The sequence below is a fragment of the Ctenocephalides felis genome, unplaced genomic scaffold, assembly GCF_003426905.1.
Source record: "Ctenocephalides felis isolate EL2017-DRISC unplaced genomic scaffold, ASM342690v1 CF-g0.4_SCAFFOLD_03571, whole genome shotgun sequence".
NCBI lineage: Eukaryota > Metazoa > Arthropoda > Insecta > Siphonaptera > Pulicidae > Ctenocephalides > Ctenocephalides felis.
Genome location: NW_020539725.1, coordinates 31281462 through 31302558, shown reverse-complemented (window position 1 = coordinate 31302558; position 21097 = coordinate 31281462). Strand labels below are relative to the sequence as shown.

The 21097-nt window shown below is 28.2% G+C and overlaps 1 pseudogene; it reads left to right on the top strand.

The window, feature by feature from the left end:
* Nucleotides 1-21097, top strand: part of LOC113384823 — a 59290-nt pseudogene that overhangs the window by 34643 nt on the left and 3550 nt on the right.

The window sequence follows — 21097 nt, the reverse complement described above, 5'->3', positions numbered from 1 at the left end:
GGTAAGTATGTCATACATATGATTGATATGGCCTTATACTAAAACTTTATTACTCGATATTTCAGAAAAAATTCAGGTCAATTTATCAGATATATATGTGTGATCTGGCTTATGTATAACATTTTACCGTTACGCATATATGACTGACATGGCAATTAACGTGTTATTATAGTCACAAAAAAGCATAATCGCTTAATACTTTTGATGAAAACTATCATCACTTGAAATTTTTCAAATTTACTTCATATAGTTATTTGTAAATTTATAGTTTTTTATATAAAAAGAGTCATAAGCAATGATATCGTGCGTCGCTAATCTTAATTACTTCACTATGGTTACTGCTTTTCAAAACACCGCTTACTTGTTGTTAGCTGCATGAGTGGAATGTTCTTGAAAATATTTACTGTTTCCAATTATGCGAAATATTATTCCCCATACATACTACGATTTACAACAAATACTTAATCAGCTCATTGATCTCCAATGATATCATTCTAATGAATCAATATTGTTACTAACGGTTATGTAGAAATGTTTTGGATGCATGTTTGCGATTGATCTAGAATCTAGATTCTAGCTGATTGCATATATTTATTCATATACTAGCTGACCCGGCAAACGTTGTTTCGCTAAGTAATGTATATTCTAATCAATTTCTAGAGATATTCCGAGATTCAGATATTCAGATATTCAGATATTCAGATATTCAGATATTCAGATATTCAGATATTCAGATATTCAGATATTCAGATATTCAGATATTCAGATATTCAGATATTCAGATATTCAGATATTCAGATATTCAGATATTCAGATATTCAGATATTCAGATATTCAGATATTCAGATATTCAGATATTCAGATATTCAGATATTCAGATATTCAGATATTCAGATATTCAGATATTCAGATATTCAGATATTCAGATATTCAGATATTCAGATATTCAGATATTCAGATATTCAGATATTCAGATATTCAGATATTCAGATATTCAGATATTCAGATATTCAGATATTCAGATATTCAGATATTCAGATATTCAGATATTCAGATATTCAGATATTCAGATATTCAGATATTCAGATATTCAGATATTCAGATATTCAGATATTCAGATATTCAGATATTCAGATATTCAGATATTCAGATATTCAGATATTCAGATATTCAGATATTCAGATATTCAGATATTCAGATATTCAGATATTCAGATATTCAGATATTCAGATATTCAGATATTCAGATATTCAGATATTCAGATATTCAGATATTCAGATATTCAGATATTCAGATATTCAGATATTCAGATATTCAGATATTCAGATATTCAGATATTCAGATATTCAGACATTCAGATATTCAGATATTCAGATATTCAGATATTCAGATATTCAGATATTCAGATATTCAGATATTCAGATATTCAGATATTCAGATATTCAGATATTCAGATATTCAGATATTCAGATATTCAGATATTCAGATATTCAGATATTCAGATATTCAGATATTCAGATATTCAGATATTCAGATATTCAGATATTCAGATATTCAGATATTCAGATATTCAGATATTCAGATATCAAGATATTCAGATATTCAGATATTCAGATATTCAGATATTCAGATATTCAGATATTCAGATATTCAGATATTCAGATATTCAGATATTCAGATATTCAGATATCAGATATTCAGATATTCAGATATTCAGATATTATCAGATATTCAGATATTCAGATATTCAGATATTCAGATATTCAGATATTCAGATATTCAGATATTCAGATATTCAGATATTCAGATATTCAGATATTCAGATATTCAGATATTCAGATATTCAGATATTCAGATATCAGATATTCAGATATCAGATATTCAGATATCAGATATTCAGATATTCAGATATTCAGATATTCAGATATTCAGATATTCAGATATTCAGATATTCAGATATTCAGATATTCAGATATTCAGATATTCAGATATTCAGATATTCAGATATTCAGATATCAGATATTCAGATATTCAGATATTCAGATATTCAGATATTCAGATATTCAGATATCAGATATCAGATATTCAGATATTCAATATTCAGATATTCAGATATTCAGATATTCAGATATTCAAGATATTCAGATATTCAGATATTCAGATATTCAGATATCAGATATTCAGATATTCAGATATCAGATATTCAGATATTCAGATATTCAGATATTCAGATATTCAGATATTCAGATATTCAGATATTCAGATATTCAGATATTCAGATATTCAGATATTCAGATATTCAGATATTCAGATATCAGATATTCAGATATTCAGATATTCAGATATTCAGATATTCAGATATTCAGATATTCAGATATTCAGATATTCAGATATTCAGATATTCAGATATTCAGATATTCAGATATTCAGATTTCAGATATTCAGATATTCAGATATTCAGATATTCAGATATTCAGATATTCAGATATTCAGATATTCAGATATTCAGATATTCAGATATTCAGATATTCAGATATTCAGATATTCAGATATTCAGATATTCAGATATTCAGATATTCAGATATTCAGATATTCAGATATTCAGATATTCAGATATTCAGATATTCAGATATTCAGATATTCAGATATTCAGATATTCAGATATTCAGATATTCAGATATCAAGATATTCCGATATTCCGACATTCCGATAGAGCTAAATGTACAAAAATGGCAGTTTTTGAGAGAACTAAGTGTCTAATTTGAATGATTCAAAGAACTTTCTGCTTGTTTTAACAAAATAATTGCTTTTGGAAAAAGAAATTGTTTTAATTTTTTTTTTCAAATTTTACTTTCTTGGAATTTTTAAGTTACGAAGTTTTAAGTAACATTCGATGAATTAACGAGCAATTATCTGACTACGTTCAGTAAAATTGCCAGCTACTTCATCATTGTAGAAATGTATTTTTTTAATGTCTTTCAAAAATTCATTATCTACCCCTTTTTACCCTATAGGCGGGGTAACTTTGAACGGCCAGGTGGCAAACACGTTTAAAACCTTATTTTAATTTAAAGGTGTTTTACAAAATAATTACATTTTTAACTAATGCTAAAAAACTACCAACGGAAAAAATACTTTTATTTTATTATATTTATTTTATTGGATTTTCAAAGATTACCGATATTTTGTCAATACAATCAAACTGGAAGTTTTATATACTTTCTATAGAAAACATGGTATAATCTAATCCAAGTTTTTTTTTGGTTTTTCGACTTATATTGTCGTAAATATTCACGTAAAACTTTCTATTAAAAGTAATTGAACACCATCTGTCAAGAACGTTTGACATTTCACGTAATAGCCACCGTCTATTGTTTTATTCAAATTACGCTTCTACAAAAATTTTCAAATTAAAAATGTAAAGTTTCTACGCGATTTTGGAATAATATCTCACCTTTTGGACTTTCTCTGGATTGGCACGAATTTTTCAAGACTAAGACTGGCCAAATCGGTTTAGCCGTTTTCGAGTTTTACTTAGACATTTGAAAGAGAGCTCCATTTTCATATATAAGATGAGTAATAATCCAATTACACAGTTGATGTATTTGAATCGTATGCGAATACGCACTTCTAGAACACATGTCGTATAGCTATAGCAGTTATCCATGTAATTTGCTAGATTAGTAATTGATTGAATATTTATTCATTTACAAATTTGAATTTGAATACAAAATTATTTCTATTTCGACAGATAAGGCCAAGGTTGTATATGCACCAAGGGAAGCCTACTTGCCTCTAGGAAAACCAGCTGTTCTCGATTGTCACTTCAGGTCGAACCCTCCTTTGACTAATCTGCGATGGGAGAAGGATGGATTTTTGTTTGATCCTTACAATGTTCCAGGAGTTTTCTATAGAAGAAACGGAAGTTTGTTTTTCAGCAAAGTAGAAGAGCAACACGCTGGACATTACACCTGCACGCCATATAATGAATTAGGTACATTAGATACACTTACTTCAGATTGTTTTCAAATAGTTTACAAATATCCACGATCTATCTATCCAAAGACTAATAGACTTGAATTTTATTTTAATTTGAAAAGTTTTGTATTTTCAAATAAAAACCTGGGTTTGATAAAAGTTAGGTGAAATTTATTTTGTTTATACGTTAATTGCAAAGAAACGATATAACTGATCACCACGTAAAATTAATAACGTGAATAATTACTAAAATTTATCGACTCACTTTTAAATATTAAAAATCGGTGTTGCCTTTAGTGAAAAGGTATTGACGACATCAGAGATGTTTGCATTTACACAAAAGCAATATATAAACATGACTTACATAAATTGCAATGTGATCAACAATTACCTTATTCCAGGTACTGAAGGACCATCTCCAATGATCCACGTGATAGTGCAGACACCTCCTAGCTTCACGGTGACTCCTGTGGGCTTCTACTTGAAGAAGATCGGAGACACGTTGGAATTGCCTTGCGATGCCAGAGACGGGGATGGAACTCATAGACCGACCATCGTTTGGATCAAGGTGACACTCCCGAAATGCAATGGGGATTCTGAGGATGTGTTCACAACCACCACACACCAGACACTATTAGTATGACACTGTTTATAACACACTCATGAGCTCAGAGATTTTTCAAATCAAACAAGAGAATGGTCACTTTTTTACATCTAAGTCTTACCTTTTTTACATTTAAGTTAAGTTTTTAATTTAATCAAAACGTTTGGCAAAACAGGTCATGGCTAAAAGAACTACTGATATTTCCGTGACTTTTCGTTTCGCATTTGTATACACGAAATGCAATTTTTGTGGGCCAGAATACAATTTTTTGGTAGCTTGTTTCGTTCTCGTGATATCGACATATGTTTTTCTTTATATAGTAGGACCTTAACTCACAGGATTTTTACTATTATATCATTGATATAGCCGATCTCTGGAAATTTGTATATTTGAATAGACAAAAGTATAACTATGAATAGCGATTTAAGAATTAAACGTTAAGTAATAGAAATTTGAGCTATAATTTTAGCTATATATTTGAGCTATATATTTTGTTACCATTTATTATCTAATATAAAAATTGAGTTATGGTTTATTATTATTGCGTGCGGCAGTATATGTATATTATAATTTTTTCATATTATTATGGGATGACATAACCATCTAATATTGTTCATATCGGTGTATATATAAGCAGAATTATATCTTGTGCCTCTCTTTTGATTGACATGAAAAATCTTCGTCTCTATTTGAGGAAACATTCACACACCTAACACAATTTTTTCCACCACGTGCATGATATGTGTTACAATAAATTAGAAAATTGCATGATAAGCTAACAATAAGTTAGAAAATCGAATTAATTGCTTATTTTTGACTTTATGCTATAACGTTTTCACTACCTCAGCATGCCCATTTACGCATTTCATTTTAGAATTATGCATTATATTATTATAGAGTTACTATTCTATAATATATAATTACTATTCTATAATATATAAAGTTTATCATGGATAACTTTACAATCGATAAAACTGGGGATGGTAATGGGGCTTGTCATATTCCTTAATGATACAATTGCTAATACGAAATTGATTTGTTTTTTATTATTAAAATAATAATAAATATCAATAAACAATGATATTAATATTAGAAAATATTCAAATTGAAATTATTTATGATCATATTATTGTGATTAACAAAAATATGAACTAATTTGTCTGTCTATTGAACGGATGGTTTTTCGTTCCTAAGAAACTAAATAATACTGAATACTCTGCGTTCATTAGAGAAAACTGCTTCTTAAAAATAGATACGTTTTTTTTTTAAATAGTACAAAATATTACCCTAATATTATTTAACTTGCCAATTTTGGTTTTTGGTTTTGGTTTTGGTTCGTAGTCTTCTAATAGTAAAAGTTCTATCATTACAATCGTTATTTGTAGATATGTAGAATATTATGATTGAAAAAATTTTAAGTAATTTTGATGTGGCCTCTCAAAAACATAATCCTAAGCATATCAAGAAAAAGTTTGCTCTGAATTATTCATTTCATACATTTGATGATTTTGATTTGTTTAGCATGGTTGCTTACCATATTATTCTAGCATACTGATATAGAGAGCGCCAGAATTTATGAAAATCAACAGTTGCTGTTTTCTTGAGGATTGCAGTGATTAATTTTAATTAGGAAAATTTTAATTAAGACTACTTGTCGAGATGCAACTATCTTTCTTATAAAAAAATGTCATTTGATAGAACAAAACTATACCCATATTTAAACAATAATAATAAAACACAAAAACAAATAATAAACAAAAACGATACAATAAAAACAAATAATTAATAATCAAAATTATAAATAATAATATTAAAAAATAATTGTGATAATAATAATTATAATAATAAATAAATTTGGGTAAATCATTGAAAATTTTTAATAAAAATTTCTAACGTATTAAAACATCTTTGAAAGGCTTTTCATCGTATTGAAGAATGTGTATTTTGCTAATGCCCTTAATAAGATATATAAGTTTTATTAAATTTCTCGTTTCGTTCACTTGACTATGTGAGAATTTTCACAACCTTCTATAAAATATACTGTTTAAAAAGATTTCAATAAATAACTCTTGATCAGTTTATTGCACCCTATCAATACGTCGGATCGTTTATAACTTATAAACCAATATTAATACTGAAATTGGTGATTTTTCTTATAGATAAGATTTAGTATTATTTTCTAAAATAATATGTTAATATTATTTGCAATAACTTAATTTTAATGTGTTAAGAATTCTATCTGGCATCAGTAGGGTTGACATAGACTAGGTTACGAACCCTAGAAAACTACTCTTTTTTTTTTTAATACTTGGCGTAATACATAATTTTCATAGATTTTTTGTGTCTATTTCTTATTGATTATTGAGTTGATTCATTAGGCGTTAGGCGTCAAATTTGGTAATTTGACAAAAAATCAAATGATAAAATTAAAAAAAAAAAAAATTTAAAAATTTTAAATCAACATATCTCAGTTTTTCAGGAATAAACACAAAAGGTCTATCAATTTATCTATGCACAAACGAAAGTAATAACCTGATCGTTAGATGATCTTCTAGCGTTTCTCGCAATAATTGCATATCGAGTTGCAAGAAACTTTAAATAAATTGAAGAAGTTCCGTAATTGATGTATTCATATTTTTTGTATGCGCCGGCAAAATAATTTCTGCTGCATCAAAGAATATGGTCGATTACATAGAAGAAACGAACAGTAATGACAAATAATATGCGCACGTAATTTTATACTGCAACTACAAATTATATAGTTGGATTTGATTTTTTTTTGTATGAAAGGCATAAGAAGTCAGTTGAAGACTATGTAAGCACTATCTTGCATGTAATGAATGTTTTTTATTGTTCTTAAGTGCAAATTAAGTTATTAAACAAGTTCTGCATGACCTTAAAGCATGTGACAAGAACTTCTTTAGTTCATCAAGAACTTATTTAGTTAACTGTAAGAATTATAACTATAACTAAACGACATATGTCTAAATAATTCTAACGAAATTAATCGATCACAAAATTTAATCGAGGTGTACTAAAAATGTTGAAATTTTATCAGAATTTGATAAAAAGATTTGTAAACTGCTAATTTTTATAAATAATGATAAATTTTGACTGATTTTTCTCAAATGTATTCAAAAGTATTTTATTGTTTACATACCCGGTTATCCAATCAGTGGATTGGCATTCGAATTAGACAACTGAAGTTACTTCCAAAGATTTGCTGATGTTCAGGATGGTTTCTGAATGTTCAGGATAATTTAGGTGCAAATATTTAAAAAAAGTACAAAAATATGAGGCATATACAAGTAGTGATAATGATTAACACATTAAATTGCGATTCTCTTAATTATTCTGCATAATTAAGCGATGCCAATATTTACCAGGCATTTTGCGATATAAGGCTGCGTAGAATATAACGATATATTATACACATTTTTATATATAATTTAGATATCGAAAAACAATTACTTCTTCAGCGAGCTTTTAGTTATAGTGAAGTTGCAGAAAAGTGCATCACAATTTTTCAATGCCTTTATATTAATTAATATCTTTTAAAACAACAAAGTAGAATTTAATAATCCAAGTAAATATTTTAAGAGATGCTATTAGAAAAATTCTACACTTGTCGCATATTTTTTACTTAATAAAGTTGCAAAATTCAGCATTTGCAGTGTAAATTTTGCACTAATATGATCTTGTTTTTTTATATCATAACTATGTTTATACGCCGTTCAATTGCAGCTCTTAACATAATTATTACAATGCCAATATAACAATTAAAATGATAATATTCGTGTATTAAATTAATAAATTTTCACTAGAACTTATGATTAAAATTTCAATCAAACGGATAAATTATAGTGAAATGCGGAAGCTTTAATACTTGATTTTTAATACTTTCAACTTTAATGTCTATTTTTTAATTTAACACTTTATTACCTGTTACATATTGAGAAAATTTATGCATCAAATTTTATTCTTATGAATTTACTAATTAATTTAAATCTTAGCATTTGCAGTGCAAATTTAGCACTATTTAGGCAGAAGTTTGTAATTTTGCAGAATGCAGAAGCTTTAATACCTCATATTTAATACTTTAATGTCTAGTTTTTAATTTAACACTTTGCATAAAATTTTGTTTCTGTAAATTTACTTTCATCTATTCCATTATATTCAGAAAATAGCTTCAGCAACATTTCATATATATATACATACATCAGTTGCTTTATAATTATTGAAAGATTTCAAAATAATAATAAAAATTATAAAAAATGTAATAAAAATTAATATCATTAAAATAACCATAGAGGATAGAACTTTGAAACTTATCATAAAATGCAAATATATCGTTGCAGCTGATATTAATACTTTAATAATTTTACAGAGAGTCTAGCTATTACTATAAAATAACAAAATTTATAGATTTCTTAACGCAGTTGATCTGTATGTCAATGTTTCTTAGAAATATTATTTAATGCCTTTTATTTAAATTGCAACGTTTACAAGATAAAATTTTAAATTTTTAATGAATAATTAATATATTTATGGGAAAGTGATTGATCAATCATAGTTGCGCAAATATTACCTACTAGTGGCGTAGCATATGTAAACATTGAGCTGCCATTGATCAAAATCTATGAACTTTACCGCCAACGATTTAAACCCTATTAATTACACGGAAAATATCAATAAATTCTAAAAATAGCTGGATTTTAGTAAAGCATCCCACGTGCTACGTGAAAAATGTCAAATATATCCCAACCGACCTAGTGCCATGCTTCGGCTTGCGTGTGTAGAACCATCATATCTATTATTTAGGTTTTTTATCACTTGTTAATACAATAGCGATAAGTAAAAATCGACGGACCCCACATAATCAAAGAGTTCGTTGTAACAGGACAGTAGACGCTTTTTCGGTCTTCCGAATATGCGGTAGAGCGCCTGGTCCCCGTGCGAGCAATCATGCGCGCGGCGTTGCGCTGTTCATCTTTACTTGTTTGTTTGTTTTTCGAGAAAAGATTCTAGATAAATCGACTATGCATGAAAATGTTTAATAAACAAAAATTACATAAAAAGATCAGTATATAAGTGGGCGTCCATTAATCATGTGAGGTTTTTAGGAGGAGGGGGGGTTTGACAAAAAATAATGAAACATCATGTGGGGGAGGGAGGGGTATAGTAAGATATCACGTGTATTTATTAACTGCTGTTTTAAAAAAAATTCAAACATTTTCAAAAAAAAAATAAAAAAAATTACAGTTTTATCACGCAACTATAAATACACGTGATGTTTGGTAGGGGGAGGGGGGTAATTTTGAATATCACCAAGTATCACCAAGGGGGAGGGGGGATCCAAAAATCCTTAAAAACTAGCTCACGTGATTAATGGACGCCCCCTAATATGAAGAACGCTTATTCTTTTAATCTGCCGCAAATTCGATTTGAAACTTTTGATGCCAAAAGTACACATAAATATGATACAAGTGATACTTGTGAACAACGTCATGTAATTTTATTTATATTTGATTTTATGGACCAATTCTGCCATAAAATAGTCTAATTTTATAACAAGGCTATGTTAAGCTGCTCATATATAATGGTACTAAAAATTGTCAAAATGCTATGTATTTGCTGGGAAATCAGGAGTTTTACACAGAAAATGCAACTTCACTCATATGTTATTATGTCACATAACAAAGATGCACTTATAATAAAATTCTTATTTTGAGGTTTCTTCAGTTTCTAGATCATGTTTTTTAAATTAAACACCTGTCTGCACAGCAAACTCGTAGTATTTTGACAGTTTTAAGTACAATTTTATACGAAAAAGGCAGCGTAACATAGCCTTGACATAACATTGGTCTGTTGACCCATTAATTTCCACGTATGAGTGTGATTCTTCTTTAGAATCATTATATTAAGCATTTAATCTTTACCTTCAATGTTTTGATTGTTAATTTTTGATTAAAAATACTTGAAGACCATAATATTATTCTGATTAGTCTACTATTTTGTATTTAGGATATCATTAGCTATGTTTATTATTTATCATTAATAGTCTACTATAGATATTTGGGATATATGTTATTATTTTTTTCAACTTCTGCCACCAATATATGTTAATATTCTGCCCTTTATAAGCGCATCTGCTACATATATGATTTTGCTGATTCAAGATTTTGATATATTTTGATGTTTTATAATGATATTCTTACGATTTTTACTCATTTTTTTGGTTCAGTTTCGTAATATTTCAATCTACTAGATATTTTAATTATGCAATATTATGTTGTAGGCTGTGAAATTTGGATATTTAGACATTTTGTTTTGATGTGTTTCTAGTAATTTAATATTTTAGTGCTATAGTTTTTTTATACTTGTTTATTCTATATGCTCGTATATGTTATGATATGTTTTAAGTTGATTTTATGTACGTATAATTGTATTGATTTTTGTCTCTTGACTGTTTGATTACTTTAATTCTCGAGATCTAAATATTTTTTCATTTGGAAATTCCTATAGTTGTCTTTCGAAATATGAGCATTCAAATATTTAAACAATTGATATTTCAATTCTGCTATCTGTAGTTCACTTTTTTCTCAGTTTTCTAACGAAACAGTTTTGCCCTCGAGATGGCTACTTCTAATAAAATGTAGTGTTAATCATTTCATAGTGATAACTTATGAAGATCTATACAAATTCAATTATGTGGAGAAAGTTGTCGAGCACTTTCGCATTTGTGACGCTTGTAAACAATGATTGATGGAATAGTAAGAAAATGATAAATCACCTTCGGTATTTCGCTATGAAAAGACATTTTTATTTACACTATATAATTATTTAACACATCAATCATTTTAACGGCATAATCGGTCACCATTGACAAAAATAATTAGAAAAATATTAATGAAAAAAAGTATAAAATAAAAAAAATGTTTTAAAACCGAAAGTCTCAACTTATTAAAATGAAATATCAAAAAATAGGATAAAAATCCGTTTTTTTATTAATTTTAGACTGAAAATGAGAAAATAAAATTTAATTTATCATTGGAAAATAGAAAAATTTAATATTTTGCATAAACTCATTAACAAGTGAATATATAAAAAATAGACGGCATTTACAGTGTATCTTCAAATCATTTTTTTGGTTACTCACGGACCACATATTCCGTTTTTTTTTTGTTATTTTGCAATGAACTTCTATCCAACCGCAAAACTAGTCAACAATTTAAACTAACCACAATGTACATACAATCTCAAAAATTATGTACATCGCATGCATTATGAATATTTATTAGAAAATTTATGCAAGCTCGATAGGATCAGTTACAGATTCGGTATAAGATGAGTATACAGATTGATACTAATTGTAGAACCTACTGATATTTTCAAGTACATATATCCTGAATAAATGAATTGGATAAATGAATTTTCAATGTATCTTTCTGTCTTGGTATTAAATATATAAATATTAAATAAAAATATTCAAGTGTAATACAAGCTGAAGCTTTTGGATCTATTTGCTATTTGTTTACTTTTTAAGGTAACAAATGTAATGTTTCCACATGCACACTTGAGAATCGACACTGGAAAGAAATAAGCCTTTGAAAGCTTCACGCGCTTTCAAGATCAATAACATTACCCACTTTGCATATGCATAATATACTATTTCCTTTGTTGTTGAAATATTTTATACCCTTGCTTGCGTTGATTCAAACACCAATACATTTCGGTTGAATTGATTTACTGTAACATCTAACTCCTATGTATATCTCTCACCTGTACATTTCATCTTTACATTGGAAAGATCAGTATGTGTTGTTAACCTAACCTATACACGAAATCCACCTATAAGATGAGTCTGTGTTGTCTCTTCAGAGATACTGTCGGTTATCAAAATCATACGTGTATCGTGTATCTCATGTGGCCGAGTTGTCTCAGTCTGCGCGGTTGCATTCAGTGTATGCTAAAAACGGCGGAGCCAAGTATCAGGGCACAACGCACGCTCTGGTCCCGAATGCGGGAAGTCATTTCATTGATACAGACAAGTGTGAAAAAATGATTAAAGTAGGGATAGAATTAGGTTAAGGAAGGTTTTCTGACCGTGCTCAGAAAATCCAAAGGTATATAATGTTTTGTAATATATCGTGATTTGATAAGAGCTCTCATTTCATGTACTTATTTTATGTACATCATACTTACTTCATAGTTTTTTTATAGAGCTTCATCATAAAACCATAGTCTTATATAATGTTTTGTAACATACCGTGATGTGATGAGAGCTCTTATTACATGTACATCACTCTTATTTCATATCATAAGCTGCAACATGAATTTTATTCATCATTGTTTTATGACTTTTAGCCTTAAAGTGGTCATAGTAATTGCCTTGGATGCATTGGATGTTCTTATTCAGAATTACTATTCCAAATCTCATTAATTTCAAATCTCAAATTCTTATTCAGAATTGCTATTTCAACCCTCTGTGAGTCTACGTAACTTTCGGTTCAAATCCCAAATTTTTCCTTGACTTTGAAACCCATAAGTTTCCTGACCCATAAATCTCAATTCTATAAATAGACAAAAATTATCAATATTTAACACCCGTGCTAAGCTTTTCAATCTTATAATACCAAGAAAGTTGTTTTTGCAGATTTTCTTGTTTTTCATTTGCATATACAGGCTTAGAATTACTTTGATTTTTAGTTATTCTATTTTTTAAATAAAACAAAAATTTGGCCCATAGAGGGTTTATTTACTTGAAATTTTACTAAATTTTAGATTTAGAAAAAAAATAAAAGTAATCATAGTAATTTCCCTGGTGTCACTAAAGTATCTTATTTAGAAATTCTCTGTACTTTAATATAAAATATTAAATTATGCTATGCTCGAATATCATACAAAATTTACGAAAGGATATTAAGAACAACGATATTTGGACTTAAATTGAAATATTAAAAAAATATTTAAAATTTAATAATAAAACAACAGCAGTTAATTTGTTAGTGTTATTATATGTAGCATTATGAAGATTTTTAAAATATAGAATTCAAACAATAAGAATTACAATTAGGATACTCATGATAGACAGCACCATATTGTAAAAGAACCATTTATTCACTTATGACACTTTTCATTAATATCATATTTCAAAACTCTCTTCATGACAAATCACTTTCTGAATCAATGCGGTATTTTACTTTTTCCTCAGCCCTAAGTTTGCTTTCTATATTTTTGATATACTTATTACTTATTACTTTAATTAATATTTTTCGAAATCCGCTCAGCGAAGGAAATTGTAGATAGATTCTTAATGCTAAAACTTAAAATGCCTAGTTCAGTGTGCCAAATTTTTACATACATTTTTTATATATTATATTTAACATTTAACATATTATTAGTGTACAATAAGCTGGAAATTAAGCTAGTCTAATCATGCTAGTTATGTAAAAGTAGAAATCAATTAAGATCCAAATATCAATAAATCAATTATTTGAAATTGTAGAGTAATAATAGTACGTTGATACATAATGTAAATACGTTTCTCTGTTAATATAATTAAGGGATTAAATTTTCTGACAATTCATATTACAAGAGTTAAATTTGCTTTCCATATTTATTTAACTCGTTTATTATTCAATTTTTGTGAAGTCAATGGCAGTTCTAGATACCAACTTATTTGCCAAAATAAGACCAGGTTAAATATTCACGCACATAACTTTATATATATTAAATGTTTAATATAAAAAATTGGTAAATATTAAACGGTGGTAATCACGCTAGTTATGTACAAATAAATTAAGATGTAACAATCAATAAATTCATGAAATAAAATGGTACGGTAATAATAATAAGTTCACTTTAATATTTCTTATTTTCTTCATCAATATATTTTAGCTACTATTAAAACCATAAGATAATTTTCACATCATAAGGAAACAAATTGATCTAGTATCAAAATATTTATAAAAAATATCTAATTCTCACTTTATCCGGTTTGTTAATTGCGAGATTCACGCTTATTTTCTTGAAATGTACGTGGTCTCCTTGTATATTAGGGGCGCTGCACGTGGCCTGCTACGGCGGCACGCTTCTCTCGTTGGATCGTTACTTCGCGGGAAATGCGAAATCACTTTGTTTTCTTTGCTCGTTTTATCTAATGCTTTCAAGCAATAGATGAAAACAATAATTGAACTAAATGTAATTGAAGCAGCAATATTTATTTTAAGTAAACGTCCAAGATTTAGTTATACGTAGTTATATTTAGTGGGCTATACTTGTTATATTGCCCGATTTGGGAGAAAAGTATACATGATTGGTTAATTTACAAGTAATATAGTAGAACTTCGATTAACCGGACTAATTGTTGTCGATAGGCATCCGGATGATCGAAAATCCGGATAATCCAATGTATGAAGAATAATGATGTGTATTTATCAAAATAACAAATACATACATAGATATCAACGAAAATCAATGTTTAAAAAGAAATTAAAATTTCCTTATGTATGCACATATATATTTTCATAATTATATTACATACAAATACTAAACTGCAGCATAAATCGTGCAAAAATTCGAATTGTAGGTATTGTACATACATATAACTCTGTCGCATTTGGAAGTCCGGATGATCGCGAATCCGTATACCTGAGGTCCGGATAATCGAGGTACTACTTAGTTTCAAATCCTAGTCGATCATAAATGATCATGATACTTTTTATGATAAATTATGTAAAGGTAAACCAATTTCTATGCTTAGTATAGTTATAGTGTTTGAGAAGAATCGTATTATACCCAACGTACTTTTTTATTTTGGATAAAAACCTAAACCACTTTTAAGTTGTGGAAATAAGAAAAAACTCAATAACTCGAATCTCGGATATATATAATAAAACTTTTTTTTTGTTATGATTTATTTTTGTTAATCAAGACTTTATTCAATGTCGGAATTGCGCATCTGCTTCTAAAAAAGCGCTGATATTATTTCTCGCAAAAATTGGCCGATTTTAAGGTTTTTCTTGTAGTTCAAATTTCTATATTGAAATTATTAAATTGAAATATATGATACGTATATTTTTTCATAAAATATGCAAAATATGAAGAATTATTAAAATTTTCAGCTAAATGACATAAGTGCCATTTATACAATGATCGGAATTTTGTTAATGTTATTGAAGTAATTCATAACGATCTAGCAATTATTAGAAAAAGAACGCTTAAAATTATTTTAAATAAATTAATATTAGTTAAATAAATGTAAATATTAAATATAATTAGTGGAACACTAATTTCTTACAAAAGTTTCATGTATGTAGAAAAGGTAATTCAAAATTTATAATGCTTTATTTCTCTTAAATGCTTCGCTTCAACCTAAACCAATCGAAGAATGGTTTATTATAATCAGTAGAATCGCGATATTTTCAAACCATACATGTAGTTTGAAAAAAGTAGTATTTATCATTTTAATAAATACAATTTATTAATATTCTATAGAAACGTGTCAAATATTTATTGTTTTTTAGGCTCATATAAAAGATTTAAAAAAAAAATTAGACAAAGTTGAAATATTAGAGTTGAGATACACATTTTTTTGACATGATAAATAGCGTGCAAAGAAAAGTTCTTGTATATCGGAAAAAGAAAAGTTATAATATTAGTCTGAAAATGATGCGTAAAAATATAGTTTTCTGAAATAAAATTTGTATGTGTGATGAGTGCAAAAAACATAACTTGAAGTAATATGAAAACAAAAATCTATGTGAAAGTTCTATTTTATGTTCTAGTATAAAAATGACTCACCAGCAGATAATTCTATTTATATTCTATATATAATAGTTCATCCTATGTCCCTATAAATTTTGCAGATGACAACTTGCATTATACTACTTACGTTAGCCGACAGACGTCGTGAAGAGAGTATATTTTTCATACTTTTATATTCCTGACAGAAGTAATGAATATATAATTTGAAAACTTTAGACATTTATCTGCAGTGTAGTTGCTCCGTTGCCCCAACGAAGCTTAATCTAGGTCAAAGCTCCGACGAGTTCAATGTAGGACGCATAGTGCTGTTGCACTCAATATTTCAACATTATATAGGGCATCTGCATACATAAAATATATTACGCAATAGACTCTCATAGCCAAAAAATAACAAAACCTGGTATTAAATTTACGACCTTTATTTCTAGCTTGCGTTCCATTCATTAAGAAATTTCTCTGACCGAAAGCTAATGTAAGAGACCTCGCTCAAATTAGAAATAAATGTGATACAACTTAAATTATACTTGATATGTGAGGGAATTGCATTAGAATGCACTGAATTAAACTATCTAAAATAACAATAATATAAAATAGATGTAGAATCTCAAATGGAATGTCTTCCGGCTAACTGGTAAATTAACAAAGAAATTGCTGAGCAAAAAAAGTACCACAACCGTACCTAGTATTTCCTAAAAATAAAAAACGATATATATGGGCGAATGTACAAACTCACGAAAGTTATAATATTTGTATGGAAATGTGGTAAATGTATTCTTACTCTAAAAGAATTTTTAATTAAAATTATTGTAAATTTGATTATATAAAACAAATATTTTGTGATACTTGACAATTGCAGACGGTTTATGCCATATAATTGTAATTTTCTCAAAATTAGTCTAGCATTTACCAAATTTAATTTAACCTGAAATTAAATTCACGTTATTTGTTTCGTCTGAACTCTTAATAAAATAAACCATTACCAAAATTAGTATAAATTCAGTAAATTGCGAGTCGAGTTTATTAACCTAAAGTTATTTTTATTAAAATAAAAACAAGTGCTGCGATGACAATAACACGTTGAGATATTTGTCTTGTGGATTATTTTCATTGTTATGTACTGTGAAGATCATATATTTTATATCTTATATCTACAATATAAAATCACAGTTTACCTACTCAATTTAATATCGGTGATGTAGGAGAAATATATAAATATATAAGTAATACTAAATTATAATTGCATAAATTATAGCCTAGCAATATTAAATTGGTCCTCTCAAATAATTAACAATTTACATCTAACTGATGTAAATATTATTATTAATTGTTAATATTATTATTAATATAATAGATTATGAATACTATAAAATGTTTGCCAATAATCCTATCGAGAATATTCTCAAAGTAACAGTTTTTGAAACAATGAAAAGTTCATTTTAGCTCAAAACGTAATCGTATTCTTAATTCAATAAATTTGTATCAGATTTTGGTTTGTATAGATTTTTGTTGGGAAATGTTAAGTTTAAAAGACATCAATTCACATGTTTTTAATAATCACTTTTATATCTCATTATATGTAATTTAAAAAAGGCACTAATAGTTGATTTCTTTTATATAACCAATTTTGTATGTTTTACTTTATGTTCCATCATACCCATTTAATTTTTTGTATTGATTTTTAACATTGACCTTGTACATTCCAATATTACGGTTTCATTTGTAGCAACACGTGTATCATAATTGTATGATTATCTAATTGTTTAATCTAAAAGATTAGCATCATGATTTCCGTAAATATAAATTTTCCATGAAACTAGGAATTGATATGATTGAATAATGAGTGTCAACTGTTAATACGTACGGTTGCGTAACATGCACCAGTGAAATAATTATAATATGTGATTTAAGTGAGATTTTATTTAATTAAATTAAATTAATTAATTTGTTTGAATTATAAATTCGCGTTTATAAAATGAGCAGTATTCGTGGAACATATAATTACATACATATAGCAAGTTGTTGTTATGCAATGCAAAATTAAGAGAAATTTCATATGTTTTGTTGGTTAATCAGGCGCATAAAATATATGTTTCATACTAGTGATCAAATTATAATAATAATAAATAGCAATCTGCCGCAGAAGGCAGATTCGTGGCTGTAGTGAAAGCACCACAAAATCAATGATTCCCATTTTCTCTTGTTCATTACTTCCATTGCCTTCTATTACCAATAATCACGTTTTTATTCATTTTTATGCATTTTCATACTTTTTTCCAAACTCGTGCTTCCATGCTTTCTGGTTATATGCTTTGGCTTCCAATTCTCTCTATTTTCTTTCTTTGCGTAAGTTATCAACCATCTGCATTCTTTATCTTCCCAATCTTTTAAGTCTTTGAATTTTATCTTCGACAACGTCAGGAAGAAAGCAACCTTCTGCAGAATGAGTTATCTCATATCCAGTTCCCTTTCGTTTTTTGGATCGTGCTCCGTAGAGTTTTTTTTCGTCACTTTTTCCTAAAAATCTTCATTTTATGTCTTATCTGTCCTCTTTACCTTATCCATTTGACCACATATTAAAATTCTCCTGATAGTTTTTGCTGGTCTTTCTCAAAGTCCACGTGTCTGATTTGTACAGAATTTTGCTCCAGGCATAATACTTCATTAGTCTTTTCCGCCAGTCGTGACTTAGTTTGCTCATCAGTAGCTTTCTATTTGTCGTGGACGTCGCCTTGGCGCTGGCCATCCTTGCCCTGATCTCTCTCGTGCAGTATTTCTCTGGTCAGGATGCTTCCTAAATACTTGAAGTGAACAACATCTTCGGATCTCGATTGATTCTACTACTTCCTAAGTAGTCTCTATCTCAGAGCTTATCTCGTTTAATATTTGTCTATCTTACTATGTGAATATGTATTAACAATGGCTTTAAATAAAAATTTTCAAAATATTGTAATATTTTGTTCAAAATGTATATATTTATTACAGAAAGATGGATCCGAGTTGCCAAGAGGTAGATATTCTCTTGATGGAGGTAACTTGACCATCGAAAATATCCAAAAGGAGGACCGAGGCATGTATCATGCAGTGCCAGTAACGACGCAGCCACCGTGACTGCGGATACGGAACTCATGATAGAGACACTGCCTCCACGGGCGCCGTACAATGTCACCGCAAACAGCACGTCGAACTCCATATTCGTCACTTGGGCCGAAGGTAAAACAAGAAATAAAGTTCTATAATAATAATAATTCATTTAAACGCGAAGAAGGCAGTAAATGCTAATTTTATATGCTGTTAACAATAATGCAGTTTACGCCACCAACATTTCTGTTTAACAAAATATTCATCTATTGAATTAGTCTTGGTGTGAAGAGTATTGTCAAATTGTATGCGTACCGGCATAAACGTTGTACGTAAGGATACAAGAAGGAAATTGAATGTCATTAGTTTGAGGTTACAGCGTAGTACTAATCTTGATTAATAAAAAATAATCCTGAACTAGAATAATATTTTACACTGTCCCCCGTAAATAATTATAATGAAAATAATGAAACCAATGAAACATTTGTGCCGTGTACAAAACGTAAGTTTATTGAAATAATTTCTATATTATTCGTAGTTTCCATAAACCTTTGAAGTTATTAAAATGGAAAATATTTTAGGCAAGACATTTTATAGCTGCTCAAAGTATGAGATTATATCGCTAGCGTTTTTTTTTTTCAATATAAAAATAAAATAGAACATGAAGATTTTCCACTCTGGGTTTGCGTAAAACGTGAAACTACTTCAGAGCCAGAGCAGATTTTCTGCTCCCATTTAACGACAAACGTAAAAACATTATTTAGTAAAAAACTCATATCCTAACACTGCCCTAATTTGTAGAATGGTCTACTCTGATTACTCTGAATAACTGTTTTTTATTACATATTACTAGCATTTATGGAAATAGACACATAAAATTGTAAAATTTAATTCAAATATATGTTTTCACAGCCTAAAATATAGTTTATTTATTAAAGTAGTCAGAAAATTTTAGAATGTTTATGAAAAATATAATGTTTCATTACTGCATAGTAATAAAATTGTGTAACTCAATTTTTTATTTGTTAGCCTCTCAAAAGATCAAAATACTTACAATATGTCATATATGCAATTAATTATTAACTATGTATTGTGCAGTTCCCATGCATCTAATGTATATTTATTAACTAATTATTAATATTAAAATATATCTGACATTCGACATTTATATATGAAACATGGTATGATATAATACAACCTTTGGTATCATTATTTATCCTGACATTACAGTGTTTTGAAGTCTTAATAACATATCTGACATTTTCCCGTTAGAAAAATAATTAGGTTTATACATTAAAACCGAACATTTTTCATAAAAAATGTAATGGCTCATAAAATATGGTTTTTCTATATGATATTATATGCTTGTAATAAATGTTACTCGTACTATACACATTACATGCACTATACGTGCTAAAGGGCAATATCATAAAAGGCAAATCTTTAAGAAGTTTAACTAAAGTAGCATTGAATTTTTTTATTGTTCAAGTTTTAGATATTTAATGGAGGTAATTTAATTTGAAAAAGCTGACTGGTTTGTATGCCCGTGGTTTAATAATTTGTGCCTGGTGTTATAATTAAAAGAATTACTAATAATGCTTCAACATATCAATTTATTTTTTCAATATGATAAACATAATTAGCTTTCCATCGGGTAATTGTTATAAA